Source organism: Fundulus heteroclitus, chromosome 24 (assembly GCF_011125445.2).
Source record: "Fundulus heteroclitus isolate FHET01 chromosome 24, MU-UCD_Fhet_4.1, whole genome shotgun sequence".
Taxonomy (NCBI): Eukaryota; Metazoa; Chordata; class Actinopteri; order Cyprinodontiformes; family Fundulidae; genus Fundulus; species Fundulus heteroclitus.
This window is the reverse complement of record NC_046384.1, coordinates 7813851-7837362: the sequence shown is the minus strand read 5'-3', so window position 1 is coordinate 7837362 and position 23512 is coordinate 7813851. Positions and strand designations below refer to the sequence as shown.

At 43.5% G+C, this 23512-nt stretch overlaps 1 long non-coding RNA gene across 2 annotated transcripts in view; it reads left to right on the top strand.

Annotated features, from left to right (window-relative positions):
- Nucleotides 1-3417: 3417 nt before the first annotated feature.
- LOC105938182 overlaps nucleotides 3418-23512 on the top strand; it is a 256421-nt gene continuing 236326 nt past the window's right edge. For both annotated transcript variants that reach the window (XR_002426662.2, XR_002426663.2), the window contains exon 1: nucleotides 3418-3641. This is a non-coding gene — a long non-coding RNA (uncharacterized LOC105938182). The remainder of the gene's footprint in view (nucleotides 3642-23512) is intronic.

Genomic DNA, 23512 nt, shown 5'->3' with positions numbered 1-23512 from the left:
CGGCTGGTGAAGGACGCGTCTCCCGCCTGAACCTGGCACCGGCTGGCCAGAAAGTTCAATGACGGGCGAGGAGGAGGAAAGTGCAACTGACCAGCGGGGATTAGCCAATCGGAGCGTCAGAAGAGCGGCCAGCTGTTGGTCCTGGCTGGAGCAGAGAGAGGCTCTGAGCAGGTGGTGCAGCCCGGTGCCAGCGGTGCTACAGAGGGCAAGGAGAAGAGGGGGAAAAAAACGGGCTTAATGCGTTCCCCAAAGAGGAGAGTTTAAAGATTTCTTTTTTTTTTTTGTTTAAATTCTGCATCCAGAAACTGTGGTGCACATCAGAGAGCGACCAGGTTCTGCTGGTTCTGCTGGTTCTGGGTCTCTGCGGCTCCGCGGGCCTCGTCTTGGTGAGTTTCCGCGTCAGCAGGACGTCTGGAGGTGAATTCAGCCTGTGAGACGTGAGAAACGTTCTCCTCCCAGGAACGCAGCAGCTGCACGGCACCACAAAGGCAACAATGCTCTCCCCCCGTCGAAAAGAGAGAGAGAGAGGGGGGGGGGGGGGTTTGCTACACCTTGGTGGTGTTGGACAGCTCTGTAAGCACCCCCGCGTGGATTTTTATTAATTTGCATTTATGGTTTTATGAGCTTGCTGTCACTGAAACACCCCGTTTGGCAACAGCCAGCGGGACTCCTGCTGGGATCTGGGACTCTGCTGCTGGAAATATCCTCCCAAAGGGAAGCTGATCCGTTCACTTAGAAAAGTAACGGAAAGCTAAAAAAAAAAAAAAAAAAAGGTCAAAGAGAGGCCGGGTTCCCTTTAAACTGAGCCGGTTTCCGATAATAATAATAATAATAATAAAAAAAAGGAAGAAGAGGAGGAAGAAGCCCCCTGCTGGCTGCTTTGTTTTCACCGACTGTCTCAATAAAGGTTTCTGGTTCAAACTCTGAACGTTGCACTTAAATTATGTGGGGGGGATTTGAATGAGTAAAAAAAAAAAATTCACATTTCTTGGTATCTGGTTCAACGGAGGAATAACACGGAAAGTGCATGTTAAAAAAAGTCAGAGATACGTAAAAAGATATGAAACATTATGAGACGCCTAATTGGAAGAGACTGGGCAGCAGATGGGAAGTCACTGAAGGGTTTAAACACAGGATTTATTAAATCAGTATTAGATTATGGGAGCATTGCTTCAAACACATCTTTAGAAACATTAAATACTATTCAGTACCGGGCAGTGTGAATTATTACTGGAGCGTTTAAAACACCTACAGCGTCTTTATTAGCAGAGACGGGAGAGCCGCCGTTGAGCATAAGAAGGGACTAGTTAGCTTGAAGCTAATTTAAAAGGGCATGAACAAAAGCATCCTAAGACAAGAAGTGCTTCAATCATGCAAGGAAAAAAAAGACAAAAAAAAATTAACCAAAGGTTTTGGTTGGAACATAAATCATAAAACTGCAGAAATCCAGATTGATAATTTTAGAATTAGTCCATTAGTACCTTTGTCCGTGGAAACTTACTAGATCTGCAATTATTAGACCACAAGAAACGAAAGAACGATTTGTTTTAATTCAGATATAGTTCTAGAATATATTAATAAATATTATGGCTATGTTAACATATACGCAGAGGCATCAAAGAACATAGTGGATCAGATGTGTAGCGTACGTTATTCCTCAGTTTGGAGGGAAATTAGCAAAGATAATAAGCGATAAATATATAAGTTTAGATGGGAGAAACGGTAGCAACACTACAGTGAACTCAGTTTGCTGCTTGTTAGGATCAAAATCAGTCGTTCAGAAACCAGACAGGACATCATGATAGAAATGCAGCAAACATTATTTAAGAATATGATGGGATTATTGGATACATTCGCATGGGTACCAGCTCATATTGGGATTAGAGGCAATGAAAAGGGCCGATAAGGCAGGAAAAGAGGCTCCTACTAGGGCTGAACGATTTTGGAAAATAATCTAATTGCAATTTTTTTTCTTAATATTGCGATTTAATGCGATTTTTTCCCCAATTTCATTTATCATGTCTTTTTAAACATATACAAACAACAATTCATTTTGGCTCCTCGCTGTGCAGATTAGTTGCTAAAAGACCCACAGCATCCAAACTCAGAGCAGAAATGATTGCGTTCTGCCTACGATATATTTCAACCAAAATTGCAATTTTGACTTTTCTCTGCTTAACCACAAGCAACAAAAATGGCCTCTAAATAAAGATGTTTGTAAACAAGGACTATTTAAAACAAGAACTTTTAATGTTTCTAATAATCAGAATATTATTCAAGAGAACAGCTTTTAGTTGATTTGGACATCAATCCTTGTTGAACATGAAGTGCAACCAACAAGCAAGTCTATGTATTAAACTGATTGACCTGTACTTAATGCTATGTATGATTATATAAACTCTAAAACAAGTAATAAAGTTAGATTATCTCACTGCTGCAACTGTCTTCCCTTCCATGTGGAGGCAAACCCATTTTAAACATTTTACCAACACCTAATGGACGTGTCTAATTCCCTAATTGTTACATAGCCAAAAATTGCAGACTCTGCGTTTTGGAAATTGCGTTTTTTTAAATCAGGATTTTATTGAAAATGCGATTAATTGTTCAGCCCTACCTCCTACACAGTTTAGAGATAAAGATTATTAAAAGAAAATGGAAGTTAAAAGTATAATGAATAAGAAAATTAGGGAGGGATAGCAAAAACAATGGGAAGAAGAAAGAAAAGGCAGATGGTTTATAGAATTCAGAGAAGAACTGGAGAAACTATTCAACATATTTAGTTATATTGTTAGAAATGTGATTGTTCAGCTGATTAGTAACTGCTCCAAAAATGAAAATAAGATTAAATCTATTGGAGTTAAGACAGATAAACTCATTACCTGATAAGTTCTCAAGCTTTGATAAATTATCTTAAAATGACTTGTTTGAAAGGATATGAGTTGTCTGTTGTTGTTGCAGTTCACCCTCCAGACCAGCTGGTGGCGGTAAAGCGCACCTGCAGTGGTTTGGCCACCGCCACAAAAAAAAAAAACAGTCCAGGAGAAGAAACTGTGAACATGGTGGTTCCCATGTGGTCCAGTCCAAGCAGGACATTTAGCTGATGTGAGTAAAAGGGACATAATCAGTGAAAGATGCGTAGTTTGTGTTTCTGCTGGTTCTGGTGGGAACACAGATGAACTCAGGAGGGTTTCTGGAGCCATGTTGGTGGACCCTGTAGTTCTGGTGTCCATTGTTCTCCAAATTGGGGGAAGTTTGTCCAGCACACGGTTCTTCAGAGAACCTGTGTTTAACCTCTTATTCTCTGAAATCAGAGCTTTAATTAAGTTAGGCCACTTTTAATGAGGTATTGCTTGTTCCTCAACATTTATCTAAACAACCTTATATTTTGTTTATTTTATTTTTTTACCTGCTGTCGCCTTTTACACCAAAATCCACCAAAAATGTTTTGTTTGCACATATAGTTTAAAGCTCTTGCAACATGTAGGAGCCATGAACTGAGGCTGCTGTGATTGGTCACCTGTGAGCTGCTGAAACCAATCAGCCGAAGATGATGTTGGTGATCTCTGAAGAAGTGGCTGTGGTCCTACATTTCTTTTTTTTTTTTCTTCCAGACGGGAGGGAAGCAGCATTAAGGAAGTCTGGTAAGTGGAAATGTTTTGTGCAACGACAACAAGGCTTGGTTTAGAGCAGTGACGTGCGGTAGGGTTCAAAGCTGGTGCGGCAATGACGTCATCAGAGTCAGATTTACAAATATATACACTCTGCAGAGTAGACTCATTGCAAAGTGCTGAACGAGACTGATAGAGCCAAATAAATTCACCCAGAGACATGGAAAAATATGGATTCTTTGATGAAAAAAATAAAACTAAATAGCGTACCGCGCACGTGACGTCACCGTCTTAAGAGCAATTTGTTATCTGATTGGTAACAGTTTGAGTTATGATGGATTTCTGCGTTTGTAACACTTTCTAAAAATATAACAAACATTATGCACATTTCATTACAAAAACAAAACGTGAATAATTATCACTGTCTTACCTCTACTTATGAAGTCCATGCGGCGCTCTTTCTGAACAAAAATATTGGTAGATTTTCGGTAAAAGTTCTCTTTATCTTCTTCAGTTTTAAAAGTTTCTCAGTCTCAGTGGAGCTCACTGCCAGGGAGGAAAGCCTTCCTTCATCAGTCCTGTTCCAGCTGGATGTTTAGAGTCTTTTTAGTGCTTTACTTGTTTAGCAAAACTCGCTAATATTAAATCCATAACTTGCTGTCACTCTACAGTTTTAGGATCAGGAGCGGTGCTCCTTGAGCGCCCCCTGCCTAGAGGCCAAGGAACTGCAGGCCTCACCTACAACCAGCTTTTTATGATCGGCCAGCAGCACAAAAACATGCTACCTGCACACAGTTTGATGACCAAAACACAATTCATAATCCACATACATTAAATTATGGAAAATCAGGTCATAAGTGCTTGAACAATTGAATTTATGATCTAGAGACAGGAAGATGCATTCACAGAAAGGAAGTCAGCGCAGTTAACATGGGATTGCACAATCCCAGGGGAGGCCAAGCTCGCTGCGGCCTCACCGGCTTCGCTATCAAGCGCCACCAAGGATTTACATGAAAAATAGCGAAAAGTCTGCGATTTTAAGGAGAATATGATCAAAATGAGGAAATTGGATAAAAAAATAAATTTTATTACAAATGACTGAATGAATCCCAATTTATATTATGTTATCATCATTATATATTTTCTTTCTTTCCATAATGACAAGTGAGGCCTAGTCTCACTGAAAAGATACCAAACCCTTTGATTCCCCGTGGCTGAGATGCAGTCAGACTGAGACGTTTGACTGAGACAAACATTTGTTGCTTCTTTTATTAATTTTTGTCAAAGTTTCTCGGAGCCATTGTGGAAGGTCCAAAGAGCCACTTTTTTTCCTGGAGCCACAGGTTGGAGACCCCGTGTCACGAATCCTGTTGTTCTGGACCCAAGGTGCTGGACATGAATGTTGTGCAAAACCCTGAATTTTACCTGTTAAAACTTAAAAATCCCTCATATTTCATTATAAAACTACTGCTTACTGCTGCTAAGATGGTAAGACGGACAAAGACCGCTGTGGATTTCTGTGCTCACAGCTTTGTACTGCATTAACTTTGACCCAGTCAGTCCTACAGGGTGGTTCTGGGTGATAATTACCCGGTTCAGGGTTCTGCAGCATCTTTGCTCTTTCCACATTGGCTCCTGATGTCTTTGGCTAAAAAAAAGCAATTGCATTACATTTTCACGACACACACTCAACATAGCAGGTATATTTTGTAAATCTCTTTCTTGTCTTTATGTTGGTTTTATAAAAACATAATTTTCCAAAGAAGAAAAACCTTTTTAAATACTGAAAATAGAAAGGAAACCCCTGAGCGGTTGGAGGACCCCTGGCTTCTCTGACGGTTTTTACCAGACGATAAAATCAGAACGTCCGGTTTCTTTTCTGGGACTGGGAGAAGTTTCTTGCAGAAGGCTTGCATCGTTTCAGCTTGCATCCTTCAATTAAGGCCCCTCCCTGGCTGCAGGCGCGTCACGCATCCCCCCCACCCCTCCCCGAACACTCGGAGGAAATGATTCCTGTCCGTCTGTCCGCCGCTCGTCTCCCCCCTTCAAGGGATGAGTGATTATGTGTTTTGCCAACGCGTTTGTGGAAGTCTTTTGATATGCACAAACACAGATCCTCCTGCTGCAGCGGCTCCTCTTTTTCTCTTTTGGCTGACGGCTGATTAGGATGCCGGATCATGGCTGAATCTGCGAGGCCCCAGCTGGGTGCAGGGAACATCGCTCATTACATGTTTTCTAGAGAGCGGGGCGCAGAGGGGAGGGGGGGGCTGATGCAGCGCTGCTCGGCGTGCCGGTGTAGGTGTAATCGCATCATTCTGAATCAGCGGTCAGTTACGCGGCAGCTAAGCCTCGGCCTGGGCCAGAGGGCCGGCTGGAGTCTGATTAAGGCCCGGCCAAAGACGGAGCGTCACGTCCTTAACCTCCTCAGAGCCGTCAAGGTGCGAGGCCCCCCCGGACCCCCCCCCGGATGAATCCCCAACCTTTGCTGCTGAACGAGCGCTTTCTTCCGGCCGTGCAGAGCATGCATGTTTCATGAAGGTGGCCCATGGTGGATGTGCTGCCTGGGCGTTCCCATCGCTAATACCGTCGCTGTCCCCTTGATTTAATTAGACCTCGGCCCCCACTATCTCCGACAAGGAAATATCTGCTCTAATTAAGCAGTATAGTTCACCAGAGGAAGAGCAGGCCGGGTTTAATGTGCTCATAAAAAATCCATGGTTTCTTGCCCTTTGCCCCACTCCTCGGAGGCATCATCAAGCAAAACAAAGAAACTTGGAAGAACCGGTTGGATTGGCTCCACACCTGTACTGAAGGTTACTGATTCCTGTTGGAGGTGTAAAAACGCAGGAATCCATCTTGTCCTGCAGCCGTTTTGATGTTGGACTCGGTTTTTTCTTTAAAATAAATGGAAGTGAAACATGTTTAATGCTTAGAAGGTATTGATGACTTTCTGGTTTCCTGGGGTAGAAATAGGCGACACGCAGTCCCACCGCTCCCCGGTCATTCCCGTCCTACCGTCATAAACGTAAAAACGTGGAGTCGAACATGGATGTTATCTACGTAGACGTTAGGTACGTAGACGTTAGGTACGTAGACGTTAGGTACGTAGACGTTAGGTACGTAGACGTTAGGTACGTAGACGTTAGGTACGTAGACGTTAGGTGCGTAGACGTTATCTACGTTGACGTTATCTACGTAGACGTTATCTACGTAGACGTTATCTACGTAGACGTTATCTACGTAGACGTTATCTACGTAGACGTTAGGTACGTAGACATCTACGTAGACGTTAGGTACGTAGACATCTACGTAGACGTTAGGTACGTAGACGTTAGGTACGTAGACATTATCTACGTAGACGTTAGGTACGTAGACATTATCTACGTAGACGTTAGGTACGTAGACATTATCTACGTAGACGTTAGGTACTTAGACGTTATCTACGTAGACGTTAGGTACGTAGACGTTATCTACGTTGACGTTAGGTACGTAGACGTTAGGTACGTAGACGTTAGGTATGTAGACATTATCTACGTAGACGTTAGGTACGTAGACATTATCTACGTAGACGTTAGGTACGTAGACGACTCAAGGACCGGTGCTGCCTGTTGGAGCTGGCGTATCAGCGCGGCCACCGTTTTGGACGGCGTCTCTTCGTACTGAGGAGGCTGTGTGCCCAACGAAAACCATCCTGATGTTCTGATAGAGGACGCTATCACACAGAGAAAATGTGTGTTTTCATGCTGAAGTACTTTGCTTTATGCTCTTTAGGAAAGACGGACGTATGGCATGACGTATAGATGAATACACAGGGTTTCCGGCAGAAAATGGGCCAATCCTGGCGGTAGGGCGGGGCGTTGTGAGGTGTTATGCAGAATGGGGAAAGGCGGAGGGCGTTGCGTGCTGTAGCGTGAACGTAGTAAGCTAATAACAGCTAGCGCGTTGGCTATTTAGCTTTAATGGTATTTAACTTCTAGCGCAATACACTATGTCTTAGCTATTTAACTTTAATGGTATTTAGTGTCTCGTATCGGTGAACAGGAAGTCAGGAAAAATGTCTTTTTTTAAAGGTTTGCAAGCGGTCACATTTCCACCAATAGCAGCGCTTAATTTGAACGTGCTAAAATATCGCGAGATGACAGTACTCCGAGATTTCGTTTGGATAACAATGCCGCCCGTGACAAAAGGGACGAGGAATTTCGATAAATTTGAGGAAAATGACCGGGGATGAAACACACTAAATTTGAAAATCAGTATAGCTGCGGCATTACTCCGTCCTCTGGGGAGAACCCTGATATTTGTACCCAGGGTTACGCAGTTCATTCATATAATCGGGTATGAATCGGACCTATTTGACCTGATGTGTTGAGTGGCTAACAGAAGTGGACCACTGAAGGCGAAATGAAGGAAGAATATGTAGAAAAGCACCTAATGGATGGTGCACGGTGGAGGACGCGTCATGCTGGGGGCTCTGTTCTGTCTCTGATGGGATTCTAATAGATTTGGACTTTCTACTGAAGGGGTTTGGTGTAAAACATCTTATACCTATTTCTGAGCAGGGTGGGGGATCTGAGAAGACCCTGGGAACCTTGTTAGAGGAACTCTTGAGCTCCTTCCTGAATCTTTAACCTAGAAAATCATCCAAAATGTATGGAGAAATAAACCCAGTGCAGCTTATTCATTCCTAGCTCCTTCTTTCTTACTTAGAACAGCGGCAAAAAGTCAATTTATTTCAGTTCTATTCAATTTTTTATTTTTATTTTTTGCCACAGAAATGCAACAGAGCAATAAAAAATATTTTTTAATGTAGAAATGTGGGCCCACAGTGCGGTGTGCATGCAATGCACAGGATCTGTACTACACTGCAAAAACTGAACTATAAGTAAGTAAAATGTTCTTAAAATTAGTGTATTTGTCCTTGATTTGAGCAGGTAAATAAGATTATCTGCCGATGGAATGAGTAATTTTACCCCTAAAATAAGATAATTAGATAAACTGCACTTGAAATAAGATGATGGAGATGAGTTGTTCCTATTTTAAGTGCAAAAATCCCATTCCATTGGCAAATCATCTTATTTACCTGCTCAAATCAAGGACAAATACGCTCATTTTATGAACATTTTACTTATTTTTATTCCATTTTTGCAGTGTAGGAGCTTTTGCACCAATGCAGCGTGGCATGGAGGAGATCGGCCCGTGGAACCGCTGGTGTTTCATGTTCCTCCTGCAGATTATCCTTCCACCAAACTTTCCAATGACATGCACTCTGACCTGAGCTTTTTAAAATTGAATTATTTATCCTTTTTTGGGGGGAAACGATGGTCTCGTCTAGTGAGATGCACCGGCACCAATGTCTCAAGAGGCAGGTCCAGCAGCAAAGAGTGAGCTCGATTCCAATCAGTCCAGTTCGTTTCCGTGCAATAAAGTCCAAAAGTGCGACTCTATCAGAACGTCGCCTCTCTGTGGTCTTCGGCAGACCTATTAACGGGCTGTTTTCCACTGGAAAACGATAATTGCTCCATCAAGGAGGCGAACCTCTGCGGTCCGACCTTCCCGTGGAAACGGGAACTGAACGTATGCAATTTCTTAAAGGAAGCATTTCCCCACCGTAGCCTGCAGGGATTAGGCCTTAATGACAGAAGTTAATTATATTAAGAGTAATTTTCAAAAACAGTTCATGAACTGCAAATTATACTTAAATTTGCTCCTTAATGCTCTTAACTGTAATTAAATTGCCTAATATCTTAAGAAAATGAACACGCGGGACAGGAGTGATGGCTGAACGGCAACTTTTGGGGCTTCCGTGGGTAATGGTGGATAAAATTGGGAATGTGATATCGGGACTGGGGAGTTGTGGAGGAAGGGGCTGACGTATGGAGCTAATTCTGGGGGAAACTTTCCCCACCCTGGACCTTCTGTGACGCGTCGCCGCCGCATTCATGTATTCATGAGCAGGATGAGTGGCGGCGCGTCCTCTCCGTCTGGGTTGCAGAAACACTTCCCCGAGCGCCTCCTGTCCGGAGTTATTCTCCCTCTGCTTCAGCTCCCCCCACCCTCCCCTACAAACGGGGATTTCTGCAGCATTTCTGAGAATTATCTGCGTTTGTCTGCTCTGTAATTACGTGCGTTTCTCCCACACCACCACCCTTTTTTTTTTTTTTCTAATTTCTTTAATGATTGGCTTTTACAGCGAGGGCCAGCACTTTTTTTGAAGCGTAATGATTCTCCACTCAGGCAACTTAGAGACGGAGAAGCAGCTTTGAACAGCTCTTAATCTGCACAGAGTTGAGGTTGGCCTTGAGTTTCTCCAGATCAAAGCCTCAGCAGAAAGCATTATTCAATCAGGACCGGTATGTTAAACCAGCAGAACGCCATTGTTGGACTAGTGACAGCAGTTTTCTTCTCTTTTTTTTTTTTTTACCTCAGAAAGAGACTTTTGGAGGCTTTCCGAGTCATGCCATTTGTGCAACTCTGCATATTAAATCTTGTTGGAATTTCACATTTCTGGGACTGTCTGTTATGTGCCTGCACAAAAAAAAAAAAAAAAAAAAAAGCAACACACACTCGGATCCTCTCGGCATCTCCCATCTCCGCCGTGAAGCCAGACCCCCCTCGGCTTTTCTCACTCGTAATCGTGTCCAAGTTTGCACAGGAAGGCAGGGGGAAGGGGAGAGCCACGTGAACCCGTGTGGGTGTTGTTCTCCTCTTCCTCTTACAGAGAGGCGACTCCTGATTACCGCCCGTCTCAGAGATCCAAACCACCTTCTGAAGGCCCACTGACGGCGAGAACGTCCCCCCCCCACACCCCACCCTTTATTTTTTGTTCTTTTTGTCCAACTGAAGTTGAGGATTGGCTCTGGGAAGGAGGAAGATTTGCTGCCAAGCATCAATTTAAAGTATGCGGAGAGGTAATTGGGAAACGAGTCGAACGGCGTGTTTTTGCTCAAACTACGGCAGCCCCGAGGGGGAAAAACATTCAAAACAAGCTGAAATGTGCATGAATCAAATCCAAAAATGAAAAAAAAAAACATGACACTGCAGAACAAAATAAGAAAAAATTAACAATGAGGCTAATAAAAGCTCACAGAAGTTCATTCATGCATTTGCCCATCTTGTCCACCTGCTTTAGTTAGGGACGTGTGTCCTGAGCTCTTTGTGGACTTTTATGTTGAGAATTAAATAAAAATGTAGGAGGGAAAGCAGCAAATAGGAGTTTTGGAGAAGCACAAATGTGTTGGAGACCGTGTAATGCTTTCTAAAGACGAGTACCAATGAAATGGGACGTTGCACTGCAAAAATGGAGCTAGAAATGCGTAAAATGTTCCTGAAATGAGTGTATTTGTCCCTGATTTGAGCAGGTAAATAAGATGATTTGCCAATGGAATAAGATTTTTTCACTTAAAATAGTAGCAACTCGTCTCCATAATCTTATTTCAGGTGCAGGGTGTCTAATTATCTTATTTTAGGGGTCAAAATACTCATTCCATTGGCAGATAATCTTATTTACCTACTCAAATCAAGGATAAATACACTAACTTTAAGAACATTTTACTTATTTTTCATCCGTTTTTGCAGTGTGGATAGAGGGGGGGGGGAATACACTTTATCAGCATGATGGGAACGTGGCGAAAAAGCTCGAAACACGTTTGTACAGAAGCAGGTTTTCAGGTTTGATGGGCGGTGATAAAGCAAAAAATGGTTCGGGGTGCAGATTGTGGGTATTAATGTTAAATAATCTTGCCCAACAGGGGGGAAAAAAAGCTGCCAAAATGACTTGCAGATCAGAAATGTTCAGATTTAATACTTGAAGCGAGTTTTTGAAGATGAATTGCTGAAAATGTTCCACTTTTTGTTGCTCACCGCCCTTCAGCTGAAGTCGCGTTAACTTCCTGTCGGGATCGACGTGTTCTTGGCCTCCTCCTCCTCCTCGTCTCCGTTCAGGCCTTTGCGTGTCGTCTGGGCAGCTTGGAGGACTCTGCAGCCCTCGCTGGTGCTAACGTGCGCGTGTGTTGGAGGCCACCCGGGCAAGGGGCCGCAGCTATCAGCGGGGCCCAGCCGGCCTGCGAGCCGCGAGAGCGTGGTGTTTGTAACAAAGCCGCTCCACGTTGGTCCCCCCGGGGGCCAAGCGAGGTGCGACCTTCCAGGAGAGAGCTGCTCACGGGGGGAGCTCTCTCTCGCCGCCATGTGTGCCGAGGAAGTCCGACCAGACGATGAAACCCTCGTTCCGAGTCCCTTTCTTCGCCGCCCGCCTCTTCCAGGCAGGGAAGTTTGTGGGAGAAGTCGCGGCGGCCTCATTTGCATGATCTCACCGAGCATCACTCTGGCTGTCGCTGGCGATGGCATGAAGGCCTTAATTAGCTGCGAGGCTCACATTACAGTGTCAGGGAGGACAGGGGGGGGGGGCGGACTGGCTGAAGTGGGTCAGGTCCGGGGCGAGTGGACATGCGAGTGATGTGACCCGATAGCGGCGCTGCGCGGGGGGAGCGGAGGGCTACTCGTCCTGGTTGTCTCGGGACGCCGGTAGCTGCGGGGCAAACGGATCAGAGGGAGTCAGGCTGACGGCGGAAGAAGCTCTGATGCAGCTCTACTTCAGATTTCTCCTCTAAAGTTAGCAGCATCTACCGTAGCCGCTGTTAAACGGTGTCATAAAAGACGATATGAGGGGGTTTAGTGAAACCCCTCCGTGAGAGAGTTTCTCGTCCCTCTGTGGGCCGTCAGGGAGGCGTAAGGTCCTTTCAGGGTCTTCGCTTGACATTTTTACTGAGGCCTCGTATTCCACAGAGCTTTGGATGCCTTTTATTTGACAGGCCCACAGCATCATGCATCCTCCACCAGGCTTTACCATGGAGGGCGGGTGTCCTGCACGAATGAGACATTTCCCGGTTCCTAACCCATGAGTCAGAAATGTAAGGCGTGCGGTGACGCATCAGAACCATGCATGTATGCCATGTTCTCTTGTCTTTTCTGTCAAGAGGAGCGGCTGGAAGAAGTCATTTTTATACCCCTTGGGGGGCACAAGGACGCCTTGCTTTGCTGAAACTAAGGGGCTGTGATATTTGGTGTGTACATTTTATGGCCAGTCTGGAGCCGTGATATCACGCGGCAACAGGTGGGGGAAGGTTCAGGGTTCGCATGTGGATCGTTAAGCGGAGATGGACCTGGAGGGATGGAAACGAGCTCAAGGCGGAAAGTTACGACATCATTTCAGGTTTCGTTCCCTGACTTTGAGCAATTCTCATTATTTCCAGCCATGACGTTGACCAACGTTCATGCAGTCGATTTCCAAAGCTGTTCTTGCTTTCTGCCACGTCGAGGGGGGGGGGGGCTTCGCGAGGAAGTAAATACGAGGTGTGCGTCAGGAGAAGCGAGGCGTCTCCCAGAGAGGCTCCCTCTTTTCATCCCTTTCTTTGCGAGCGATCACAGCTGAAGGAATTGAGTCGTCAGAAACACAAAGAGAGCCTCGGCTTCGAGGAACCGACCGCCAGGGCTCCGGCAGCAGCGACTTGAAAAGATCCTGGCTCATTTGGGAGCCTTCCTGGCTCCTTTCTGAAGGCCGGAGCCAGCAAGGAGTTTAGGATTCCAGTCAGAGTTGAGTGATGATTAAACTGCTGCGCCTGATTCTTCTTGCGTCCGTCTCCCGGCGCCTTTAATATGCAAATTGTAGGTATGCAAAGCTCAGATGCTTTTATTTAAAAGACATGTCCTCGGGCGATAGCAGTGGGCTTCCAGGGAGAGCCGTGTTTTTGGTGTGAAATAAATAGTTGTTAAGGAGATCACACAAGTTTGCATCTTGAAAGATGAAAAGCTAATTGACATGAATAATTTATTTGTATTGCAGTATCTTAAATATCGGGGAATAAGGCTTGATAAATACAAGTTGAGTTCAAACATGATGGGGCCTTCCGACTGTTCAGAGGGAATGAGATCTTTCTGATGAGCCGTCATCCTTTAAACTCATAATGGCGTTTGTCCTAAGGTCACTCCAGTGCAATTATCGGATATTACCAGAATACTCCGAGGTATTAAGAATAATAACCCAAACGTGAATTATTATGTTGCTCCAGAGGTCGGGGATGGTGAATTGGGGTGGATTGGGTGGGGGGACTAAGAGATGAAATTCTAATTTTGTCAGGTACCAAAAATCAGAGCGAAAGACATCGAAGCACCAAAAGCTGCGCAGCTTGAGAGGAACAATGTCTCTAAGATCAGCTGATTATTCTGATTTTAGCCTTAGAAAATGGTTAATAATCTGGTATTACCATCAACTGATAACATTTAATAGAACATAAATTTAGTTGCTAGTGGTTTATCTAATGATCAGTACCCAGTCATTATTTAATGTTGGTTATATTCCTCAATTGTGATGCATTCATTGTTTGCTAGCCGTTAACTTACCACTGCTTATCAAAGGTTTATTCCACATCTTCGGTTAATAAGCCGACCCCGACATGTTTACTTGGACAATAGCTTCTCAAGACCAGGTTTTATCTCTTTAAAGCTAGGGTCGGCGATTATTCCGGAAGTTTCCCCAAGTCCCTTCTTGAATAACTGCGCATGTGCAAGACTTACTTATCTGCTCTTCGGGCTTTCAGAGGGAAAATCATAAAAATCTAACAAATCCACTCTGGTCTTATATTTTTTTCTACTCAGTCCTTCCTCTTCTTCTCATAAACATGAACGCAATTCGCTTTATGAGACTGTCAGCCACGTTCAAAATCTACGGTGCGAGCAGCGGAGCTACAATGAACGGCTAACCGCTAAGCTAACCGCTAACCTAGCCGCTATGCTAACCAGCTTCGGACCGAACGACAGGGATTGGTTGTAGTTTTCACAGGCCTGCAGCTCCCACAGAGAATGGTTTATTTAACCTCCTATAATGTATTAAGAACATTATGGAAGGACAATTTTACCCAGTATAATAAAAACTGTTTCTGAACAGGATTACCAACTATAGCTTTGATGTTAGTTAAATGTTAGTAATCTTTACCTCATTTAGTAATTGTTAATTAAGAATAACATTATTCTTACCAGTTATTTAAATTGTAAAATATGTAACACACCATTAACTAATAAATAGATAATGAGTTAGCATTTTATACGGGATCCAAGCTTGGCTATCTAGTGATTGTCTTGTATGGATTACACGTCAGGTTAATTGTTTAAGATTTAACTTAATATGACCCAGAGTTGATAACTTTGTGGCCTCCTCATCAACGAATGATAATTAATATTTGGTAACTATTCATTTGGATGCATTCATTAGATGAGGATTATTAACAATCACGTTCATTAGTTTAGGATTAATCATTTAATAATATATGATTACTATAATAGTCCTAACTGCTTTATTACAGCCAAGTTGCTAGATATTAGTCACTTGTCGAATTCAGTTTTACTTGACCATTACTGACTGTTAACTAATCATAAGTAATGCTTAATTAACTAACATAACAGAGTAATGGCTCCACTGCCTAACATGATCAGAAGTTATTGCTGAGTATCAAATAATCCCATTATTAGCAAATTGTGGCAAAAGTTTGTCATTGGGTGACGGGTAACTGATCATTAGTTATAGAATAAAATTAATCTATTATTGTCTTACGATCCGGAACACAAAATATGAAGTTTTATATAACTGAGGCTGGCGAGATTTTACATTTGTTCACATCAAAGTTGCTTTTGGTGTTTGTTTTTTTTAAGCCAACAAATTCAAATGTACATGCTCATGTTGTATATTTTTGATGTTCCTAGACAAAAAGGGCATAAATCATCTTGTTCTGTGACTTTAAATGTAGGAGAAGAGTCATGGCATTTATTTTCCTCTCCAGCTGTAACCAGAGAAACGCTCTGATGCTGTTTTTATTTTACCAGCTCTGCTGTGGTCAGCTTTTGTTTGCCTCTGTGTTTTTTTTTGTATATGTATATTTTAACTCGCGTCTGAAAACGAATATGTTTTCTGGTGTCAAAAGGAGCATCAGGCACTTGTTTAAATCGCGCTCAGCGCCAAAGCACCTTCCTTCGGCTCTGACATCTCTAGGTTTTGGCTCCGGAGACGTTTCATGTTTTCCAAACAGAGCAGCGCCAGGCGTGTAGAAATCCCTCCCTGCTCTGTGACCGACTGACATTTTTCCCTACACGACGGAGCCCGCCCACCGGGTCCTCCGCCCGGGCAGAACGGGAGCGCTCAAAGTGTTTTTAAAATTGCAGCTTGACCCCGGCGTAGAGGAGCTGCGCGCACACACTCCCCGAGTTCAAATCCTACTGCATATCTCTGCTGGCATAGTTAGAATTCACAAAGTGCTCGGCTGTAGCGGGAACGCCGCTCTGATTAGATAGAACCCACAATGCCCTCTGTTGTTGTTGTGAACTTTTGACTGCGTGGGCCGGGCCTCGGCGGCAGCGGCCCGCGCTGAGGAGTCGGCAGCGAGGTGGAATACTTGACATTTCTCTGTGATGACAGCCTCCGTTACTACTCCTGGTTTTTGTAGCGCGTGTGCGCGCATCTCCTCCGCGCCGGGTCTCCTGTGGCAACACGGAATCTGATTTGGATGACGAATCCTTTCCGGCTCCGTCTGTTCCCGCAGACCTCCACCCTCGAGTCCTCGAGTCAGAGGCCGAGATGAACCGTTTGACACAGGATGGGGCGGGAATCTGCTCCTCGGGGGAAGTTTTCCTCTCTGGTTCCTGCGAGGGGTGGATGAACAGAACCCTTCGTGTTCCTGGTGACACCAATGCCACCCTGCTTAGTGACCTGGAGTCCGCAGCGGCCCAACAAAGCTGGTATTCAGAGCGGCTGACATTTAGGAGAAACGGCCTGAAAGTAAAACGCGGCCGACTGGGATTGTCGCCGATGTGCGATTGCGGCACCGGATGAGGCGGGAACTTAAAGTGACGGCTGCACCTGCTCACATGCGGCTGTTTCTGTGAGACGTGACGGTGAAACGGCTGCAAAACAAAAAGCGGCGCATGAAACGTGTCGTCTGTGAGCGGCAATGAAAGTGTTTTGGCTCATTTCTCCACTCTTTGTCATGTGGCAGCCACACATTGACATGTTTTTTTTTTTTTTTTTTTTGGAGTTTTATGTGGTAAATGTGTGGCTGAAGGAAAACATGAAATGAAATGAGGCGCGTTGTGTCCATATAAAGGATAACAATGTTGTTAAATTTAATTTGCCACAATAATATCAGTCTAATCTATTTTTTTTTTGGGTTCAAACACCAATTTAAAGAACAATAAGAGTCTGGATATGCATTAAAATAAATACCTTTTGGGTGTCACAAGATGATTTGATGTTGATTTGATGAAAAGATTTAGCATTTTGTTATTTGTGAAACTGATATCAAAGTATCACTTTTAAGCTTTATTACTTTATTTTAGGTTTGGACAATAATTCAATATCAATGCCTATCGCAATATAACTATTCAATGATGTGACATTTCCGATATGTCAATACACATTGACATAGTTTACATGTACTATAAATATATGTACACAATACTCGTTATCTATACATTATACTCATAGGACAAATCTATCAGTAAAATTCTGTTTATAATAGTATTCATCTCTATATTTATTCAGTAATAACCCATGTCCTGTACTTATGGAACCATTGTTTATCCTGCACTTGCTGCTATTGCACTTCTGGTTAGACCTAAACTGCATTTCGTTGCCTTGTACCTGTACCTGTGTAATGACAATAAAGTTGAATCTAATCTCTAATCTAACAGTCTATCAGTATATGAGAGGAGTGGGATCAGTGAGGAGCGCACCAGTCCCTCTGGCCTCTCAGTCGCAGCATGATGCTGCCACCTCCGTACCTCCCAGTTAGGATGGTGCTCTCAGTGCTCGTCTCCAAATATTCCCCTTTTTCTCCCAGAGTGCATTTGCAGACTGCACTCAGGCTGTTTCTGTAACATTAAAATAACAACCGCATACAACTTTCTTGCCTGGCAGAAATCGGGGGGTAAAGAATCCCTGAGAATCGCACCGAATCGAGACGGCGACGGTTAATCGTCTTAATCTTGCTAACGGATCCCAGGTTCTTTAAAGCCACACGTGTACGACGGCGCGGCAAACGCAAAAAACTCACATCTGCTCCGGACCAGGCAGCAAGTATTAAAGGAGAGACGAGTCTCTGAAGAGAGAAATACGTTCTCATTGTTGAAGTGAAGCGCTGACAATGAGCCCCCCCCCCCTCCCTCCTCTCCTCGCTCCTTGTTGAGCCTCGCAGAGGCCGACTTGTTCATCCCTTGTTATGCCGCTAATGTGCATGATTTAAGGGGGAATTATGCACATCTCAATGTGCCTATAAATGACATTATTCATGCACAGGTGCTGCACTGAGCAGCTCCTGAATGATGATTAAGATAATCTTTCTTTCTTTCCGCTGGCTGGATCTCTTTTTCTCACGGATCCACTTTGTTGGAGCGATATCTCCTGTGTCAATACCTCGCCAGACTGCACTCCCCCCCCCTGCCCCCCCATCTCCCCTCAGCCATTGTCTGATCCTTATTCAGCACTAAAACCCGCACTAACAAGTGAGACCACGTCTATGTTCCTCCCCGGAGCCTGACGGTATTTCTGAGAAATAACGTGCCAAGTTGAATTAAAGTGAGAGAATTAAAATAAAAAGGAGAAGAAGAAGAAGAAGAAGAAAAAAAAAACTTCGGCGAGGCAGAAACTTGGCAGCGGCCTTCCCGAGGGAATTCACCGCGCAATGAATTTCTCAAACGAGGATATGAAGACGTTGATGTTTGAGCACTTTGCATATGATAAGCTCTTCCTCCATAAAGAGAAATGATTAGTTTGGTAAATGTTGCCGGGGAAAATGTGTCCCGGATAATAAAAAGCGGAGGGATCCCGCGTTCGGTCGAGGGGGGGGAAAAGAAGTTGTCTCCCCATTTTTTTTTTTTTTTTTTTTTGAGGACGCCATAGAGCCAAAGTTTCCTCGCAGCTCTGCAGGGAGAGGACACATGATTCCCATTTCTCCTGATGTGTTTGGACAGTAGCAGGTCGCGGCGTGCCAAGTCGCAGTCTCTAAATGCATCATCACGGCGACGGCCTTAGTGGATCCAGCTTGGTTTGTGTTATTGAGGAACCTGAGGCTGTTTTGGGGGCCGGAGCCTCTCTCCTCTGCGGTAAACAGTGAGCGATGACTATCAAGAGGAAACCCAGCTGTATTGTTTTAGCGCCGCCGCTTGTTTACAGCAACCTTTTGCGCGGCGGACCGTTCCCTTCTCCCCCCTTTTTTTTTTTTTTTTTTTTTTTTTTTTTTTTTTTTGACCCATTCTGGTTGTGTTTTTGGATGTTCTTGTTGTGTTACACGTCGGAGGAAGCCGTCCCTCTCCGGCGTCGCGCAGGGAGGCGGGGCGGCTGGGTTTCATTCGCCCCAACTCTTTGCCACGCCCTTTAACTTCACATAAACACGGCGAAAGATGGAGGACAAGCTGCAAATGATTTATGGCTCTTGTTTTTGTTTTTTCTGTCATCAAGGAGGCTTCTTGCTTTAAGTGGCCGCAAAAGTGATCAAAGTTAGGGGACGAATAGGTTAAAAATCCTTTAATCTTATGCATTACATACAAATATATCTTTTTTTATCCTCCCCAGTGAATGAATACTCAGGTTTGGAAGATGGATAAAACGTCTAAAAATGAACTAATCTTCGCTACAGTAGCAATGACATCAGGATTTCTGCAGGTTCAGGTCTAAAGGTTAAGATGGCTGCTTTTCGTGTCCAGTTAATCACTTCTGTGCTGATTTGGTCATCAAATGTACAGATTTCTTCTGTATTTGTTATTTTTGTCTCATCTATACAATTCATTGATCATTTCTCTGTAGGTTAAAAAAAAAAAAAACCTCCTTTAAATCATGGGTTTGTGTAATTAGATTTTCAGAAAAGCAGAGTTGAATCTGTCCGGCCGCACCCTGACCCGACTATTCGGACCGGTAGAATCAAGAGATTACTTAAACAGAAGCTGTCTGACTACATGAAGTAGGCTAAAAGATGTGAGAAAGCAACAGAAGGTGCCATTGGCATCCGTCAGTCTGGAACGGGCAGCAAATCATTTCTAAGGCTTTTCGGCTCCAGAGAACCACAGTTGGAGACGTGGACCACAAATGTAGGCCGTATAAAACATAAAAACAGGCTTAAACTGAGAATTAGCGCCGGCACAATGAAGAACCATGTCAAGCCAGAGCTGCCGATTCAACAAAAAGAGAGACAAAGATGTCCCAGAACATCTGCCAAAACACACACATACACAAAAACTACAGGAAAATATTCTCTGGACTGATGAGTTTTTTTTAAAGGTGCACGTCCCGTTACATCATGCACTGCAAAACCGGATCTAAAAATAAGTAAAATGTTCTTAAAATTTATGTTTTTGTCCTAGATTTGAGCTGGTATATAAGGTGATCTGCCAATGGAATGAGTATTTTGACCACTAAAATAAGATAATTAGATATACTGCACTTGAAATGAGATGTTGGAGATGAATTGTTCCTATTTTACGTGCAAAAATCTTATTCCATTGGCAGATCATCTTATTTAGCTGTTCAAATCAGGGAAAAATACACTGATTTTTAAGAACATTTTACTTATTTTTAGCTCCGTCTTTGCAGTGTGTCAGAAAAAGACATGGTGGTGGTAGTGTGATGGTCTGGGGATGCTTTCTGCTTCAAAACATGGATGTCATGTGATCGTTGGAGCCATAAATGCTGTTCCAGAGCTCAGCCCCAGTTTGGCCGTCCAGCTGCAGAATAAGCCCCAGTCCTACTATGAGTGGCCTAGTCAAAGTTCAAACTTAAATGTGATATATGTGATGTGGCCGTGCTTTAAAACCCTCCACTGTGGTGGTACTAAAATGTTTCTGTGAAGCAGAGCGGGTCAAGTTTCCTGCCACTCCAGGGTGCAACAAGTGCTGCCAAGGCTGGCAGAGCAAATTTCAAGGTTTTAAGGGCAAATATATATATTTTTTCACCTACAACCAAATATTTCCATTTCTTTGAAAAAGGCGCTGCAGAAAAAACACCCAGCACAACTGGTTTCCAATGCTGCTTAAACCCAGATTAACCTCAAATATAAGCAATAATTTGAGGCGGAGGTTATAATTTGATAATTTATCATCCCTGTGTTGCAGCTCTCGCTGCAGGAGGAACGTTTCTCTCTCTCTCTCTCTCTCTCTCCTCCAACCACTAAAGAGCAAAAAAAAAAAAAAAAAAGGAAAAAAAAAGTGAGGCGAGGGACACTCCACCCCTTTGATTCTCTCAGAAGTTTAAATTATGAGGCTTTTGCAAGCGAGGCCCGGCCACAGATGGATGTGCGCCAGTTGTGTGCAAAAAATAAAAAATAAAACTGGGTACATAAATTAGAGCGACGCGCTTTGCTGTGGAGCCGACCGTCACTGCGACAGGCGGCGTGTCCTCCCAGAATAAATGACAAAATAGGTTGCCTGACGCCCGTATTGGCAGGGAAACCATATTTTTCACTACCTCCTCGTGTGAGTCTGTTGCCGGTTGTTTTCTTTAATTGCCCTGGAAGGTTGAGCACTTTTTTTTTTTTTTTTCATGCGTAATAAGAAAATCTTGCACTGCTGCAGTGGAAAAGAAAAGGCAAAATGAGCCTTGCTGTAAAACCCAGATTTTCCCTGCAAATGACACTGAATCATATATATCAGAGCTTTGCCTCCTGGCTGCGCCGCGTCCTCCAATGTCTCTAATAAGGATTGGGGATGTAAAGGCGGCGGCTCGGGTTTTTAAAGGAGAAATAACCCGCGCGGCTCCCACAGCGGGGCCTAGGTTTAATCTCTGCCGCGCGTTTATGGAGCCCAGTGAGTTATGTGTGGCGTCCTGGACCCAAAAATATGAAGAAGCAATTAGAGAAATGGAGGAATGGCCGCCGACGTAAAACAATCTCCGCTTTTTTATATTTTATTTTCTGCAGATTGATGATAAACAATCGGCTCGATCGGAACGTGCTGAAGCAAAAGATGGAAATCGACGACGAGTGATTACGTGTGATTACAATGATGGCGGGCCATCTGAGAGCGCCCGCGCTGAATAGCCACAGGTGCCGCGTTGTTTGGACGCAGCGGAAACACCCCGAGTGGTTTTTTATTCGTCTTTTTCGCCGCAGCGGCGCGAACACGAGGCCTCTGTTAGACTGAAAGGCCTTTTTTATTATTATTTTTTTTTTATGAGGCCATTAGCGGATTGGAGATTTTGTTACACATACGGTTTTATGCGGGCGCGCTGTGTTCTGATTGGCTGAGGCGGAGGTGAAGAACGTCTGGGAACGCCCCTGCTGCTGTAGGGCCGTGTTAACAAATGTAGCTCTAACGTCAAGCCGCATCAAACAAAGTAAAGTAAGGATTAGGGTTATTATAGGTGTGCAGAGAAAAACAAACGGGCTAAGGGGACGTTCTAGTTGCTCATTTTGTCCCTTCATGTTGTTTAAGGGAGCTGCTGATTTCCTAGCGTTGGACTTAACAAGAAGCATTTACTTGTGATTTTAGCTCCTAACCAAAACATCTTCTGAGCAGGAGCTGATCTAACACGACTAGATCTATGGCTGCAGAGATCTATGAATGCAACACAAAGGGCTTGTTTGTCACTGGACTGGATTTCTGCAGCACAAACATGGAAGCAAAGCATTAAACGTACTGTCTGTTTATCGTAGGGTTTTATGTGCTTTACATGCAAACGTTTCTGCTGTAGTTGGAAAAGCTTAGCTTCAGGAATCAGGATGATGTAAACCAGCTAGTTGATTTCATGGTTGCAACACATAGATCATCCGGAAAGGTTGGTTGGTGTTTAGGGTTAAAGACTATAAAGTAGTTTAAGCAAAACCATCAATTCTGATTATTGCATTGCAGTCTTGGGTGTAAATAAGTAAATTTGAGGAAAAAATTAAACAGCCAGATGAATACCTAGCCCTGTTCTTCAACTGCTAGCACCTTCATACTTGTATGTAGCCTGAAAGCTACTCCATAGATAACTGGTAGAGTACCTCACTGCTACCTTATAAGAACCCTGACAGCTACCCTGCAAGTACAGGGTAAGAAGTAAACTAAATAGCATCTAGTTATAAGTTAATCCATACTCCCAGGTACAGGAAGACTTAAAGGTTCAGATATACAGGGTGAGACTAGTCCATTTAACTATTTAAAAACAAACATTAAGATTTTAAAATCAATAGTAGTAGGGGTATGTATACAGTAAGTTCCCTATACATACCAGGGGTATGTATAGGGAACTTACTGTATATATGAATACCCCTACTAGTATAGGTTTATTCTAGTAGGGGTATGTATAAGTTCCCTATACATACCCCTGGAACCTGTACATAGGTATACCCCTACTGGTATACGTATATGCTAGTAGAGGTATGTATAAGTTCCCAATATATACCCCTGGTATATATAGGGAACCTCCATATATGCATACCCCTGCTACACACATATATATATATATATATATATATATATATATATATATATATATATATATATATATATATATATATATCTATATATATATATATATATATATATATATATATATATATATATATACATACACCCACACACCTAGGGATACGGGATTACTATATAATGTACTAGTTGAGTACCCCATTGGCACCCTGTAAGCACACTGTATATAAATGGGTTCTCTGTAGGTACAAATCACCTTAAAATACCCTGAGCCCATTGAGACCCAATTATCCCCATTACTGTACAATACTGCATTAGTACTCATCAGAGTATGTCACAGGTAAGTTGCAAGTTACCCTGTTGATGTATCTCAGTAGTAATCCTGTGGGTAGCCTGGGTACCACTGAGTATACTCTCCCATTAGTACTTTAGATTCTATGAAAGTACCCCTCTAGGTTGCCAGTGAGTAA